This window comes from Bufo gargarizans, chromosome 4 (assembly GCF_014858855.1).
Source record: "Bufo gargarizans isolate SCDJY-AF-19 chromosome 4, ASM1485885v1, whole genome shotgun sequence".
Classification (NCBI taxonomy): Eukaryota; Metazoa; Chordata; class Amphibia; order Anura; family Bufonidae; genus Bufo; species Bufo gargarizans.
Window position 1 is genome coordinate 442,929,093 of NC_058083.1, and position 17,904 is coordinate 442,946,996.

Here is a 17,904-nt window from a genome sequence, read left to right on the forward strand (position 1 = left end):
GACGTCTGAATGGAGCCTTACCAGGGGGGTGATCAATGACAGGGGGTGATCACCCATATACACTCCCTGATCTCCCCCTGCCATTGATCACCCCCCTGTAAGGCTCCATTCAGACGTCCGCATATGTTTTGCGGATCCGATCCATGTATCCATGGATCCGTAAAAATCATGCGGACGTCTGAATGGAGCCTTACCAGGGGGGTGATCAATGACAGGGGGTGATCACCCATATACACTCACTGATCACCCCCTGTCATTGATCACCCCCCTGTAAGGCTCCATTCAGACGTCCGCATGTGTTTTGCGGATCCGATCCATGTATCCATGGATCCGTAAAAATCATGCGGACGTCTGAATGGAGCCTTACCAGGGGGGTGATCAGTGACAGGGGGTGATCACCCATATACACTCCCTGATCACCCCCTGTCATTGATCACCCCCCTGTAAGGCTCCATTCAGACGTCCGCATGTGTTTTTGCGGATCCGATCCATGTATCCATGGATCCGTAAAAATCATGCGGACGTCTGAATGGAGCCTTACCAGGGGGGTGATCAATGACAGGGGGTGATCACCCATATACACTCCCTGATCACCCCCTGTCATTGATCACCCCCTGTCATTGATCACCCCCCTGTAAGGCTCCATTCAGACGTCCGCATGTGTTTTTGCGGATCCGATCCATGTATCCATGGATCCGTAAAAATCATGCGGACGTCTGAATGGAGCCTTACCAGGGGGGTGATCAATGACAGGGGGTGATCACCCATATACACTCCCTGATCACCCCCTGTCATTGATCACCCCCTGTCATTGATCACCCCTCTGTAAGGCTCCATTCAGACGTCCGCATGTGTTTTGCGGATCCGATCCATGTATCCATGGATCCGTAAAAATCATGCGGACGTCTGAATGGAGCCTTACCAGGGGGGTGATCAGTGACAGGGGGTGATCACCCATATACACTCCCTGATCACCCCCTGTCATTGATCACCCCCCTGTAAGGCTCCATTCAGACGTCCGCATGTGTTTTGCGGATCCGATCCATGTATCCATGGATCCGTAAAAATCATGCGGACGTCTGAATGGAGCCTTACCAGGGGGGTGATCAGTGACAGGGGGTGATCACCCATATACACTCCCTGATCACCCCCTGTCATTGATCACCCCCCTGTAAGGCTCCATTCAGACGTCCGCATGTGTTTTTGCGGATCCGATCCATGTATCCATGGATCCGTAAAAATCATGCGGACGTCTGAATGGAGCCTTACCAGGGGGGTGATCAATGACAGGGGGTGATCACCCATATACACTCCCTGATCACCCCCTGTCATTGATCACCCCCTGTCATTGATCACCCCCCTGTAAGGCTCCATTCAGACGTCCGCATGTGTTTTTGCGGATCCGATCCATGTATCCATGGATCCGTAAAAATCATGCGGACGTCTGAATGGAGCCTTACCAGGGGGGTGATCAATGACAGGGGGTGATCACCCATATACACTCCCTGATCACCCCCTGTCATTGATCACCCCCTGTCATTGATCACCCCTCTGTAAGGCTCCATTCAGACGTCCGCATGTGTTTTTGCGGATCCGATCCATGTATCCATGGATCCGTAAAAATCATACGGACGTCTGAATGGAGCCTGACAGGGGGGATGATCAGTGACAGGGGGGTGATCAATGACAGGGGGGTGATCAGGGAATCTATATGGGTGATCACCCCCCTGTCATTAATCACCCCCCCCCCCCCCCTGTAAGGCTCCATTTAGACCTTTTTTTGGCTCAAGTTAGCGGAAATATATATTTTTTTTGTTTGTTTTTTCTTATTAAGTCTCATATTCCACTAACTTGTGTCAAAAAATAAAATCTCACATACATTTGCCATACCCCTCACGGAATCCAAATGCGTAAACATTTTTAGACATTTATATTCCAGACTTCTTCTCATGCTTTAGGGCCCCTAAAAAGCCAGGGCAGTATAAATACCCCACATGTGACCCCATTTCGGAAAGAAGACACCCCAAGGTATTCCGTGAGGGGCATATGGAGTCCATGAAAGATTGAAATTTTTGTCCTAAGTTAGCGGAAAGTGAGACTTTGTGAGAAAAAAAACAAAAAAAAAATCAATTTCCGCTAACTTATGCAAAAAAATAAAAATTCTATGAACTCGCCAGGCCCCTCATTGAATACCTTGGGGTGTCTTCTTTCCAAAGTGGGTCACATGTGGGGTATTTATACTGCCCTGGCTTTTTAGGGGCCCTAAAGCGTGAGAAGAAGTCTGGGATCCAAATGTCTAAAAATGCCCTCCTAAAAGGAATTTGGGCACCTTTGCGCATCTAGGCTGCAAAAAAGTGTCACACATCTGGTATCGCCGTACTCAGGAGAAGTTGGGGAATGTGTTTTGGGGTGTCATTTTACATATACCCATGCTGGGTGAGAGAAATATCTTGGTCAAATGCCAACTTTGTATAAAAAAATGGGAAAAGTTGTCTTTTGCCAAGATATTTCTCTCACCCAGCATGGGTATATGTAAAATGACACCGCAAAACACATTCCCCAACTTCTCCTGAGTACGGCGATACCAGATGTGTGACACTTTTTTGATGCCAAGGTGGGCAAAGGGGCACACATTCCAAAGTGCACCTTTCGGATTTCGCAGGCCATTTTTTACACATTTTGATTGCAAGGTACTTCTCACACATTTGGGCCCCTAAATTGCCAGGGCAGTATAACTACGCCACAAGTGACCCCATTTTGGAAAGAAGACACCCCAAGGTATTCCGTGAGGGGCATGGTGAGTTCCTAGAATTTTTTATTTTTTGTCGCAAGTTAGTGGAATATGAGACTTTGTAAGGAAAAAAGAGAAAAAAAAAAATCATCATTTTCCGCTAACTTGTGACAAAAATAAATAAATTCTAGGAACTCGCCATGCCCCTCACGGAATACCTTGGGGTGTCTTCTTTCCAAAATGGGGTCACTTGTGGCGTAGTTATACTGCCCTGGCAATTTAGGGGCCCAAATGTGTGAGAAGTACCTTGCAATCAAAATGTGTAAAAAATGACCGGCGAAACCCGAAAGGTGCACTTTGGAATATGTGCCCCTTTGCCCACCTTGGCAGCAAAAAAGTATGACACATCTGGTATCGCCGTACTCCGGAGAAGTTGGGGAATGTGTTTTGGGGTGTCATTTTACATATACCCATGCTGGGTGAGAAAAATATCTTGGTCAAATGCCAACTTTGTATAAAAAAATGGGAAAAGTTGTCTTTTGCCAAGATATTTCTCTCACCCAGCATGGGTATATGTAAAATGACACCCCAAAACACATTCCCCAACTTCTCCTGAGTACGGCAATACCAGATGTGTGACACTTTTTTGATGCCAAGGTGGGCAAAGGGGCACATATTCCAAAGTGCACCTTTCGGATTTCACCGGTCATTTTTTACAGATTTTGGTTGCAAAGTACTTCTCACACATATGGGCCCCTAAATTGCCAGGGCAGTATAACTACCCCAGAAGTGACCCCATTTTGGAAAGAAGACACCCCAAGGTATTCTGTGAGGGGCATGGTGAGTTCCTAGAATTTTTTATTTTTTGTCGCAAGTTAGTGGAATATGAGACTTTGTAAGGAAAAAAATAAAAATAAAAATCATCATCATTTTCCGCTAACTTGTGACAAAAAATAAAAAGTTCTATGAACTCACTATGCCCATCAGCGAATACCTTAGGGTGTCTACTTTCCAAAATGGGGTCATTTGTGGGGTTTTTCTACTGTTTGGGCATTGTAGAACCTCAGGAATCATGACAGGTGCTCAGAAAACTTTTACCCAAACCATTTTTTTTTTTGCCCAAACATTTTTTTTCATCAAAGTCATGTAGAACAATAAATTTGGCGAAAAATTTATATATGGATGTCGTTTTTTTTGCAAAATTTTACAGCTGAAAGTGAAAAATGTCATTTTTTTGCAAAAAAATCGTTACATTTTGATTAATAACAAAAAAAGTAAAAATGTCAGCAGCAATAAAATACCACCAAATGAAAGCTCTATTAGTGAGAAGAAAAGGAGGTAAAATTCATTTGGGTGCTAAGTTGCATGACCGAGCGATAAACGGTGAAAGGAGTGTAGTGCCGAAGTGTAAAAAGTGCTCTGGTCATGAAGGGGGTTTCAGCTAGCGGGGCTGAAGTGGTTAATCTCATCCCAGACGCCAAGCTGCCTAAATCTCGTTTATACAATCTTTCCCAACCTGAGAGGATTGCTATGCGTGCTTATATCTCTGAGAGTCTGAGAAAAGGACACATACGACCCTCGAAGTCACCTGTTGCCGCTGGTTTTTTCTTTGTTAAGAAAAAAGATGGTTCTTTAAGACCTTGTCTGGATTTCAGGGAGCTGAACAGTATCACAATTCGTGACCCTTATCCGCTTCCTCTGATCCCGGACCTGTTTAACCAGGTTGTTGGGGCTAAAGTCTTTTCCAAATGAGATCTAAGAGGGGCATACAACCTGGTCAGGGTCAGAGAAGGGGAAGAATGGAAGACGGCCTTCAATACCCCTGAGGGCCATTTTGAAAATTTGGTTATGCCTTTTGGTTTGATGAATGCCCCAGCCGTTTTTCAGCATTTCGTGAACAGCATTTTTTATCATTTGATGGGAAAATTTGTATTGGTGTATTTGGATGACATTTTGATTTTTTCTCCCGATTTCAAAACTCATAAGGAACATTTACGTCAGGTCTTGCTCATCCTGCGGGAGAATAAATTATATGCGAAACTGGAAAAATGTGTGTTTGCGGTTCCAGAAATTCAATTTCTGGGACTTCTTCTCTCCGCTTCTGGTTTTCGCATGGACCCCGAGAAGGTCCGCCCTGTGCTTGAGTGGGAGCTTCCTGAGAATCAGAAGGCGCTGATGCGTTTTTTGGGCTTTGCCAATTATTACAGGAAGTTCATTTTGAATTATTCTTCTATTGTTAAACCACTCACTGATATGACCAGAAAGGGGGCAGATTTTTCTTCTTGGTCAGTAGAGGCGCGTAAGGCTTTTTCTGATATCAAGGAGAGTTTTGCTTCCGCTCCCATCTTGGTGCAACCTGATGTTTCTTTACCCTTCATAGTTGAGGTTGATGCTTCTGAGGTGGGTGTGGGGGCGGTCTTGTCTCAGGGTTCCTCTCCTGCCAATTGGCGACCGTGTGCCTTTTTCTCAAGAAAACTCTCCTCCGCAGAGAGAAATTACGATGTGGGAGATAGGGAATTGTTGGCCATCAAGTTGGCTTTTGAGGAATGGCGCCATTGGCTAGAGGGAGCCAGACACCCTATTACCGTATTTACTGACCATAAAAATCTGGCCTACTTGGAGTCAGCCAAGCGTCTGAACCCGAGACAGGCCAGATGGTCTTTGTTCTTTTCTAGGTTTAATTTTGTTGTCACGTTCCGCCCTGGAGTTAAGAATGTGAAGGCAGATGCCCTGTCACGTTGTTTTCCGGGAGGTGGGAATTTTGAAGACCCGGGTCCCATTTTGGCTGAAGGTGTGATGGTCTCGGCTCTTTTTCCTGAATTGGAGGCAGAGGTGCAGGCAGCCCAGTCAGAGGCTCCTGATCTTTGTCCTCCTGGGAGGTTGTTTGTGCCTCTCGCTTTAAGACACAAGAACACCACGATACGGTCCTTGCTGGGCACCCGGGGGTAAGAGCCACACTGGATCTCATCGCTCAGAGATTCTGGTGGCCTGCGCTTCGTAAGTCGGTTGAGGGTTTTGTGGCAGCCTGCGAGACTTGCGCTCGTGCCAAAGTCCCTCATTCACGGCCATCAGGTCCTCTCCTTCCCTTACCCATTCCTTCCCGTCCTTGGACACATCTGTCCATGGACTTCATAACGGACCTGCCTCGTTCCTCGGGGAAGACTGTGATTCTGGTGGTGGTGGTGGACCGTTTTAGCAAAATGGTGCATTTCATCCCTTTTCCTGGTTTGCCCAATGCTAAGACGCTGGCGCAGGCATTTATTGATCACATTGTCAAATTGCACGGTATTCCTTCAGACATAGTCTCTGATAGGGGCACGCAGTTTGTTTCCAGATTCTGGAAGGCTTTCTGTTCTCGCTTGGGGGTTCGGTTGTCATTCTCTTCTGCTTTCCACCCGCAGTCGAATGGCCAGACAGAGCGCGTCAATCAGAATCTGGAGACATATCTGCGCTGTTTTGTGGCGGAGAATCAAGAGGATTGGTGTTCTTTTTTGTCCCTTGCTGAGTTTGCTTTAAATAACCGTCGTCAGGAGTCCTCTGATAAGTCACCATTTTTTGGTGCATATGGGTTTCATCCGCAGTTTGGGACTTTTTCGGGAGAGGGGTCTTCTGGTTTACCTGATGAGGACAGATTCTCCTCGTCTTTGTCATCTATTTGGCAAAAGATTCAGGATAATCTAAAGAGCATGAGTGAGAGATATAAGCGTGTGGCAGATAAGAGACGTGTGCTTGGTCCGGACCTGAATGTTGGTGATCTGGTGTGGTTGTCCACCAAGAATATCAAATTGAAGGTTCCTAGGTTTATTGGGCCTTACAAAATCCTTTCTGTCATCAATCCTGTTGCATACCGTCTTGATCTTCCTCAGACTTGGAAGATCTATAATGTTTTTCATAAGTCCTTATTGAAACCTTATGTTCAACCCATTGTACCCTCGCCTTTGCCTCCTCCTCCGAATATGGTTGATGGGAATCTTGAATTTCAGGTCTCTAGGATTGTGGATTCTCATCTTGTCCGTGGTTCTCTTCAGTACCTTGTTCATTGGGAGGGGTATGGTCCTGAGGAGAGGATGTGGGTCCCAGTGACGGACATTAAGGCCTCTCGTCTCATCAGGGCTTTCCATAGGTCCCATCCTGAGAAGGTGGGTTCTGAGTGTCCGGAGTCCACTCGTATTGGGAGGGGTACTGTCACAACCAGACAGCTGAGAAGCTCTGACAGAGGCCTTTCAGAACCTCCTCCTTGACTTTCTTTGTTGTGGTATTCAGTTACTCATCTCGTTAACCTCTCTCAGCTGTCATGTGTTGGACTAATTGCTTCCCTTTAAATTCCTCCCCAGAATGCTTTTCTGGGCGGCTTATACTTCTTCCTGGAGTGTGTGTGCTTGCTGGTCTTGTTCTCCTCTCTGCTACAAAGTTAAGTGTTGAACATTTATCTGCTATTTTCTGTTTGCTGGATCCCAGGTGACCCTGACTCCCTCCGTATCTTGTGTAGGGAGCTGGTGGTCGTGTCCCCTCACTATTGTAGGGTGCTCAGGGGTTATATAGTCAAGGTACGTGGATATGCAAACCTCCACCATTCGGATCTTTGCATAGGCTGAGCAGCCAGGGAAAGTGCCAGGTCTTCTGCAGGGGTCTCCCTTTTGTTCCTTAGCTTTTGGATCCAGCGAGTCATTTATGCATGTTGCTTTGCCTTGTTTCCTGTACACCGTCCGTGACACCCACTGTACCTCTCCTCTTTGCCTCCTTGAATCTTGAATTTCCTCCTTGAATCTTGAATCTTAAATTTCAGGTCTCTAGGATTCCTCCTTGAATCTTGAATTTCAGGTCTCTAGGATTGTGGATTCTCGCATTATTCACGGTTCTCTCCAGTACCTCATTCATTGGGAGGGTTATGGTCTTGAGGAGAGGATGTGGGTCCCAGTGGCGGACATTAAGGCCACTCGTCTCATCAGGGCTTTCCATAGGTCTCATCCTGAGAAGGTGGGCTCTGAGTGTCCGGAGTCCACTCGTAGAAGGAGGGGTACTGTCACTGTCAGATATCTGAGAAGCTCTGACAGACGTTCTTCAGTACATCTTTCTTAAGGTTCTTTTGTTTTGGTTTCGTTTTGTCATCTCGTTTCCCTCTCTCAGCTGTCATCTAGTTGCACTGATTGCATTCCTTTATATCCCCTCCCATACTGCAGTTGCAGTTTATACTATTGCGGTTTATACTACTTCCTGGATTGTGCTCACTGCTAGATGCTTCAACTGCTGGTTCCTCAGGTAAGTCTGTTACTTTATTTGTGTTTCCTGATGGCTTGATCCTAGGTGACCCTGACTCCCTCCGTATTAAGTGTAGGGAGCCGGTGGTCGAGTCCCCTCACTATTATAGGGTTTTCAGGTGTCACACAGTCTAGGTACGAGGGCATGCAATTATCTATCATAAAGATCTTTGCATGGGCTGAGCAGTCAGGGAGAGCTCTTGGGCTTTTACAGGGCTCACCCTTATGTTCCTTAGTTTGGGATCAAGTCAGTCAGATCTTTATTTGTGCCTTCTAGTTATCTGCAATACCATCCGTGACACGGTCCGACACCTGGCACCCCTGCCGATCAGCTGTAAGAGGAGATGGCGTGAGCAGTGCCATAGACCGCAGTGTTGAACAGGAATAGAGAAGGGAGACAGCATATGTGCACTGCTCCCGCTATCTCCTCTTACAGCTGATTAGCAGGGCTGCTAGGAACCCCGCTAGGAATCTGATATTGATGACCTATCCTGCTGCAGCTAAGGGTCCATGCTCTTCCTGTCACAATTTAGGAGGCAGTTAAAGAATGTAACTGAGCATGTGCAGCCTTCTCAGTGAGCAGGTCAAAGAAATAAGAAAAAATAAACTGCTGGTGATGCTATACAGATACATTTTATTGAATAAATCAGTAGTGATGAGCGACAGGGGCAATATTCGAATTCGCGATATTTTGCGAATATTTGGGCGAATATTCGCCATATATTCGCGAATTCATGATCTCCAGGCATTATTTTCTTGATTGCGAAAATTCGCATAAAATTTATTTTGCGATATTCGAAATATTCGCGAATTCTCGAAGTGCCGATATTCGCAATTCAAATTCGCAATTCGAATATTCGTGATCATCACTATAAATCAGTAGCTATGTTAAATGTTTCATTACATGCAATTGCAAAAGTACATATTCAGATCCAGGTGAAAACTGTACAATATTTTTTCATGGGACACCCACGTTATGTCATGGTCTTACCTTCTCACTGTTCTCCTTCGTTTGACATGTGCTGGCGGCCATCTTGGTTTCTGGGTTTCTTGTAGCCTCCCACCCTGCGGCTCCTCCTTCCCACTGGGAGGAGCTGGATGCCTAGCTCATATATATAGAAGGTCTGTGGCTTCAGTTCCTTGCTTGGTCCTCCTGTGTGCACATGCTTCAAAGACTGCTGCTGCTTCTGGTTCCTGATCCTGGCCTCGTCTGACTACCCCGTTGGTTCCTGATCCTGGCTTCGTCTGACTACCCCGTTGGTTCCTGATCCAGGCTTCGTCTGACTACCCCGTTGGTTCCTGATCCTGGCTTCGTCTGACTACCCTCCTGGTTCCTGACCTCCGTCTACGCAAGACCCTGCTTCGGTTTAGCCATCCGTTTGGACTTTAGCTACGGCTTGATTTTCAATAAAGCCTTCTTATTTCCACCCATCTCTTGTTGTACGTCTGGTTCATGGTTCCATGACATTAGGACCAAGCCATGAATTCTGACGGTACAGGGCCATCCTCGCTACCTACGCTGGTTGCCAGACTTGATCAGCAGGATCACCTGTTGGGTCGGTTCGCTGTGGCGTTACAAACCCTGCTTGAACGCACGGCTCATTTAGCTTCCGTTGCCGATGGGTCGGTTGTCGCTCCTGGGCCCGCTCCTACTGCCGCTCCGGTTGTTGCGCCAGAGTCTACCCCGACACCTGTTGCTGCGCCTGCGGTGTTTCGGGGTATGACCGGTTCTGCCCCCCTTCCACAGCGCTTTGGGGGAGAGCCAACTCAGTGCCGAGGTTTCCTTAACCAGGTGGCCATTTATTTCGAGTTGCTGCCACATGCCTTTCCTACTGAGAGATCAAAGGTGGGCTTCTTGATCTCGCTGCTCTCGGACAAGGCCTTGGCCTGGGCCAGCCCTTTATGGGAGAACAACAATCCGGTGGTTGCCGAGTTTTCCGGTTTTGTTGCTTCTCTTCGGAAGGTATTCGATGTGCCGGCTCGTGCTGCCTCTGCTGCGAAGCTCCTTATGTCCATCAGACAGGGTTCACGATCCGTAGCTGAATACGCCATTGAGTTTCGTACCCTGGCAGCGGAGGTGGGCTGGAATAATGAGGCTCTGGTCGCTGCTTTCTCTCATGGTCTCTCGGATGCCTTGAAGGATGAGGTTGCAGCCAAGGACCTACCAGTGGAGCTCGAGTCCCTTATTTCTTTCCTGATTTTGATTGACACCAGACTCAGGGAGAGACCTTCCTTTAAGGAGAGCCTGCGGAGGCCTTCTAACAGATTGGCGCCTACGTTTGCTGTCCCACCCGTGCCTCCCTCTCCTCCCACGCCTCCTGGGGATGACTGGTCTGGGGGTGAACCCATGCAGCTGGGGTTTGCTCGCCTGTCCGAGGGGGAGAGGGTACTCCGGAGACGCGAGGGCCGATGCATGTACTGTGGTCTCGGTGGGCATTTTCGGTTGGCATGCCCGAACCGTCCGGGAAACGCTCGCACCTGAGATCCTGTCGGGGGCAGATCTTGGGTGGAGTCTCCTCGTCCCCGGTTTCCCGTGTTGACAAACCACTGATTACTGTTGTCCTCTCCTGGGTCGGGGGCTCGGTGACGACCCAGGCGTTGGTGGACTCTGGTGCTGGTGGTTTGTTCATTGATAGTGTGTTCGCTGCCGCCAATTCCATTCCTCTGCAGCCTCGAGGTTCCCCACTGGCTCTTGAGGCGATAGACGGCAGACCCCTTCTGCCGCCACACGTGACTCAGGAGACCCTTCCAGTGGGGATGGCCATTGGTGCCGTTCACAGAGAGTCGGTCTGTCTCCAGGTTATTTCGTCTCCACACTACTCGGTGGTCTTGGGGTACCCCTGGCTCCAGAAGCATAATCCGACTTTCGATTGGAGATCGGCCGAGATCCTCTCGTGGTCACCGCAGTGTGGGGCTAGTTGCATCCATGGGCCTGTCAAGTTGCTGTGTACTTCCTCGGACTCTCTGTTGCCTCCTGAATACGAGGAGTACCGGGATGTATTCGATAAGGTGCGTGCGGTTGCCCTACCTCCGCACCGCCCATACGATTGTGCCATAGAGTTACAATCTGGTGCCGTTCCTCCTCGTGGCAAAGTCTATCCACTGTCGGTAGCGGAGAATGAGGCCATGGAGGAGTACGTGAGGGAGGCGCTTTCACGCGGACACATTCGCAAATCCTCGTCCCCGGCAGGGGCTGGATTTTTCTTTGTGAAAAAGAAGGGCGGTGAGTTGAGGCCTTGCATCGACTACAGGGGTCTCAATCGCATCACGATCAAGAACGCTTACCCGATACCCTTGATTTCCGAGCTGTTCGATCGCCTCAAAGGGGCCACGGTCTTTACCAAACTCGACCTGAGGGCGGCATATAACCTGGTAAGGATCAAGGCGGGCGATGAGTGGAAGACCGCGTTTAACACCAGGACCGGTCATTATGAATCCTTGGTTATGCCCTTTGGGTTGTGCAATGCGCCCGCAGTCTTCCAGGAATTCATCAACGATGTTTTCCGTGACCTGTTGCAGCAGTGTGTGGTGGTCTATTTGGATGACATCTTGGTATATTCTGCATCCATGGAGGCCCACATTCTGGATGTCAGACGAGTGTTGCAACGCTTACGAGAGAACAAGCTGTTCGGTAAGCTTGAGAAATGTGAATTTCACCGATCCCAGGTAACCTTCTTAGGTTACATCATTCCCGCTGAGGGGTTCTCCATGGATCCTGAGAAGGTTTCGGCTGTCTTACAGTGGCCCCAGCCCAGTGGGCTTCGTGCCCTGCAGCGCTTTTTGGGCTTCGCCAATTATTATCGGAAGTTCATCAGGGACTTTTCCATGCTAGCCAAGCCTCTCACGGATCTGACCAGGAAGGGCAGTAATCCTCAGGTCTGGCCGCTCGAGGCCATCCGAGCTTTTGAGGCTCTAAAGTCCGCCTTTGTGTCGGCTCCGATTCTGTCGCATCCCAACCCTGGGTTGCCTTTTGTCCTCGAGGTGGACGCGTCTGAGACGGGAGTAGGCGCCCTCCTGTCTCAGCGTAGAACACCAGAGGGTCCTCTGCTTCCTTGTGGGTTTTACTCCCGGAAACTGTCTTCCGCGGAGTGCAACTATCAGATTGGTGACAGGGAGTTATTGGCCATCGTGCAGGCCCTTAAAGAATGGAGGCACTTGCTCGAGGGCTCGGTGGTTCCGGTTCTCATCCTGACGGACCACAAGAATCTGACCTACCTCTCTGAGGCCAAGAGATTGACACCACGTCAGGCCAGATGGGCTCTGTTCTTGTCACGTTTTAATTACGTGGTCTCCTACCTACCCGGCTCCAAGAACATCAGAGCGGATGCCTTATCACGGCAGTACTCCGAGCTGTCCGGGGAGGAGTCGATTCCGACTACGGTCATACCGCCGAATCAGATCCTGGCCGCTATTCGCACCAGCCTGACCTCTCCTCTGGGTGAGCAGATTTTGGCGGCTCAATCTGGTGCTCCCTCTGGGAGACCCAACGGCAGATGTTTTGTGCCTGAGGAGTTGCGCACTCGGTTGTTGCGAACCTACCATAACTCCAAGGCCGCGGGGCACCCTGGAAAGAATCAGCTGTCCTGGGCGGTTTCACGTCTGTTCTGGTGGCCTTCTCTACGTTCCGACATCGCCGCATATGTAGCGGCATGCTCCGTTTGTGCCCAGAGTAAGTCCCCTCGGCACCTTCCGTTGGGCCTTTTGCAACCCATAGCCACCGGGGAGCGCCCATGGTCACACCTGGGGATGGATTTCATTGTGGACCTCCCTGCATCCCGAGGCCATACGGTCATTCTCATGATTGTGGATCGGTTTTCCAAAATGTGCCACTGTGTTCCTCTCAAGAAGTTACCCTCTGCACAAGAGTTGGCCTCGATTTTTGCCAGGGAGGTCTTCCGGTTGCACGGTTTGCCCAAGGAGATTGTGTCGGATCGGGGGAGTCAGTTTGTGTCCAGGTTCTGGCGCGCCTTTTGCTCCCAGTTGGGGATTCATCTCTCTTTCTCCTCGGCCTACCACCCTCAGTCCAATGGGGCCGCAGAACGATCCAATCAGGCCTTGGAGCAATTCCTTCGTTGCTATGTCTCCGATCACCAAGACAATTGGGTTGACCTCCTGCCTTGGGCTGAGTTTGCCAGGAACACGGCGGTGAACTCTTCCTCTGGGACGTCTCCCTTCATGGCCAATTATGGGTTCCAACCTGCCGTGTTACCGGAGGTATTCTCTCCCCAGGATACTCCGGCTGTGGAGGATCACCTTTCCGTCCTACGTACTTCTTGGGTACAGATCCAGAGGTCCCTTGAGGTCTCTGCGCAACGCCAGAGACTCCAGGCTAATCGCAGACGAGCGCCCGCTCCTTCCTACCAGGTCGGAGACCGTGTATGGTTGTCCACCCGCAACCTCAACCTTCGAGTGCCCACTCCCAAGCTGGCGCCTCGCTTTGTTGGTCCCTTCCGAGTGCTTCACAGGGTAAACCCGGTAGCCTATGCCCTTGCGCTTCCTCCTGGCATGCGGATCTCCAACGTGTTTCATGTCTCCCTGTTGAAGCCATTGGTGTGTAATCGTTTCACTTCCTCGGTTCCTCGGCCCCGTCCGGTCCAAGTGGGCAATCGTGAGGAATATGAGGTGAGCAATATCCTGGACTCACGCCTGGTCCGCGGTCGGTTGCAGTTTTTGGTCCATTGGCGTGGTTATGGTCCAGAGGAGCGTTCCTGGGTTCCCTCCGCAGATGTCCATGCTCCTGCGTTGCTCCGAGCCTTCCACGCACGCTTCCCTCTGAAACCGTTCCTTACTCCGCGGAGGAGGGGCCCTTGAGGGGGAGGTACTGTCATGGTCTTACCTTCTCACTGTTCTCCTTCGTTTGACATGTGCTGGCGGCCATCTTGGTTTCTGGGTTTCTTGTAGCCTCCCACCCTGCGGCTCCTCCTTCCCACTGGGAGGAGCTGGATGCCTAGCTCATATATATAGAAGGTCTGTGGCTTCAGTTCCTTGCTTGGTCCTCCTGTGTGCACATGCTTCAAAGACTGCTGCTGCTTCTGGTTCCTGATCCTGGCCTCGTCTGACTACCCCGTTGGTTCCTGATCCTGGCTTCGTCTGACTACCCCGTTGGTTCCTGATCCAGGCTTCGTCTGACTACCCCGTTGGTTCCTGATCCTGGCTTCGTCTGACTACCCTCCTGGTTCCTGACCTCCGTCTACGCAAGACCCTGCTTCGGTTTAGCCATCCGTTTGGACTTTAGCTACGGCTTGATTTTCAATAAAGCCTTCTTATTTCCACCCATCTCTTGTTGTACGTCTGGTTCATGGTTCCATGACACGTTAAAGGGGATGTCCTGCTTTATAACATCCTTTTAAATTTGGCCAGCACTTCACTGCACCCAAACATTTAAAAAAAAATCCACTTACCTGGTCCCTGCAGCTCCCTTCCAGCACTGAGGGTCCAATCCACAGTCCTTCTGGTCCTCGACCCATAAACTTCTGGACATGGTCATGTGTAATGTCAATGACGTGACCTGGCAGTGATTTGCAGATCGGAGACTGGAAGGAGGGTGGATTAGGCTGTTGGTGCTGGGGACCAGGTTAGTATATTCTATTTTTTATGTTCAGTACATTACTGGAGAAATTTAAAAGGGGTTATAAAGCTGGTTAATCGCTTTAAAACGTCCATACACTCTTTCAGTCAGCAGCTGACTCTCTCAATCTCCCTTAAGCAAATATTATCGGCTTGGCCAAGTGTGCATACTTTCTGAATGTGGAGAGTGGAATAAGTGTCTGCCAAACACCTCTGATGGTGGCTTTTCATCTCTGAGAAAAATGGATCACACATATTGAAATCTAACAGCTTGATTGTTCTCCACCACAACATCTCACGAACAATTGGCAGGCCTCCATGCACAGTAGATGGATGGCCAGTTCCGTCAAAATTGTTAGGTCTCGTGACATTAGTCTAATGTGTATTGCCAGCTTAAGTGTTCTATGTTTTAGTGGCCACTAAAAAGGCACAATTTGGATGGTATAGGTAGATATAGAGAAATGTATTTCCTACCATTCACCGTGACCTGATTTAACTCCTTTTTATTAATAAATGCAATGCCAACAATGCAGTTAACAGTAAAGGAATTGCTTTAGTTGTCTGTGTCTGGCTAAAGCTTGTACAACAATTCATAATACTTCTTTGACACACTGAATGTTATTTCCTTTGGTGTAATCTAAATGATATAGCTGACACCACGTATTTCTGTATGTCAAATACGAAACAAAGGCCTTAGTTAGAACAATTTCTAAGGTCCATTGAATCATTCCTCTCATATTTGATGACTCTATTGATCTAAAAAGACTCTTTGATGTTAGAATAAATAAGAAGGGAGTGAACATCTGCTTCAAAACTGTCCGGCTGGCAAAGAATATTTAATTCATTTCTTACAGCTGAAAAAGAAATGCTTTTGCTATTATCTTGCATTTATTATCACAAATGGTTTAGTGCTCTCATTAAGAGAAACAAAATAAGAGTATTGCAGGTTTGATACCTTTTAATGGCTAGCAAAAATAGAAGTAATGATGTTACATAGCGAGCTTTCGAGACATCAGTCCAGTCCAGACACAAATTCAGTCCAGTATTCAAAGTGTCAAGCAGTGTTATAAATTTGTATTCCCAAATTCTTCTAGCTTTTTGGGATTTGAAGTTACCTTTTAATATGAGAACTTTCATATGTTCTACATTGTGTCCTGGGCTACAGAAATGCTTAGCCACAGGAAAGTGTAGCTTCTTCTCTTTAATTGTGTGGCGGTGGGACCTCATCCTTGCATTGAGTCTCTGTCCTGTTTCTCCAACGTAGAGGCCTCTAACAGGACATTTAGTGCAGAGAATCAGATAAACAACAATAGATGTAGAACATGTGAATGTCGCAGGGATCCTATATTCCTGCTGTGTGTTGGGGATCCGGATCTTATCTGTTGTCAATTTGGGAATACAAATTTATAACACGGCTTGACACTTTGAATACTGGACTGAATTTGTCCCCGGGATTTATGACACACTACAAGATCTAAAGAGTCTTCTGAAGACATAGTCGGGGCACCAGGTCTCTGAGATAACATCAATTTAGAGACCATAAAACTTTCACACCCTTTATCTGTAAGATAATTAAGGACTCATTCTCAAGATCTTTAATGTTGTTCTGTTTTTTTTTTCAAATGTCCATTCATTCCCCCCATGCCTCTGTTCTTATTGTATATATATTGCTGTTTCTTCATATATTCTTGTAGTACGCCTGATGAAGAGACTGGTGATGTCTCGAAAGCTCGCTATGTAACATCATTACTTCTATTTTTGTTAGCCATTAAAAGGTATCAAACCTTCAATACTCTTATTTTGTTTCTCTTAATGAGAGCACTAAACCATTTTTCTATTGGCTAACACGGTACCAGACTTTTTCCTTTTTTTTATCACAAATGAGCATGGAATACTTTAACACTTTTCTGTATATTTCAGAATTTACTGGTTTCCACGAGTCCTTAATTTTCCAGATTTAGGATTAAAGAAAAAAAAATATTTAGCGGGGTTCTAAGAGGTTGTTTTACAAAAAGGGTCAGCTTATTTTCTCTTGTCTATGGGCTACTTGCGATATTGCAATTTACACACATTCATATCCACATACGTGTTTCAGGTGCATAAACACCCATAGTCATAACTACATATGACAGCATTACCATATGTTTGGCGTGTGAAAATGAATGCTATTTGTGCAATTTACATACTGGCTGGGTTCACAGCAAAACCTGAAATGAATGGAACGTTTTGTAGATTTTAGAGGCCTATTTTTCTGTTGCTGGTTTTATGTCACCATACTGCAAGAACAGATGTTGTACGGTGCCAAAACATTAGAAACACCTTCAAAGTGTCTATTTTTTATTTTGACCCTCTAAGGCAGTGATGGTTTACCTCCGGCACTCCAGCTGTGGTAAAACTATGGCTCCCAGCATGCTCCATTTATTTCAATGGAGTTCTGAGAACAGCCAAGCAAGTGTACATCAATTTGTAGTGTAACCACAGCTGGAGTGCCAGAGGTTAGCCATCACAGCCCTAAGGTATTCATCTTGTGGCTTTCTGGGGCTTCTTGGGGCTTTTCTTGGACATTTTGGCTATTTATTTATTTTTTGGGGGAGGGGCAAATTAAATTAGGTGGAGAAAAATGTAAAATGTTTTTCTCTCAACTTTTTTGAGTGGCCTATTTTTCACTTTCTTATGACTTTGAAAAAAGTCAATGGGGATCCAAACTTTGGAGCACTAAACTGGCTCTAAAAAAGTCATGGAAAAGGGCTAGAGGGCTTCAAAAGGCAGGAAAATGTGGTTAAGAGCATGGCACGTGCTCTGCAAACAAATATGGATAGGGAAATGACTTCAAATAACATAAAATACGTAAAAATTTAAAATAATATTCTTGATCTAGGAGGAGGAGGTCCATATGGAGTAGGAGGTTAAAGAGGCGGTGGATGTGATGGTGTAGGTGGAAGCAGTGGTGGAGGAGAAGGTAGCTGTAGAAAGGCACAAGGGACCATCATAGATGGAAGATATGTGTCACCGAGGTTCCTGGCCTCGGTGAGGTAGGAGCCAGAAGTGCATATGTCCGCAGCAGTTGCTGATGGACACTTTGATAGTTAGCATAGCTGTGAAAAGCTAATCAGGCCGGCTCTTACTGGGAGCAGCCAAAGTACAGGGTGGGTGGCTGTTCCCTATGGTCCAGGCCAGGTTTTGATGGGCTTACAAAAAGTCAACCAGCAGGGTCAGGGGTGATGATTACCTGGCTGATGGTGGAGCTCTGTAGCTGTGTGTTTTTGGAGCCGAGTGAAAACCAGAGGGTCTCTGCCGAGAGACAAAAGACAAAGCAAGGTTCCCATCCACTCCGTGGGGAGTACGGTA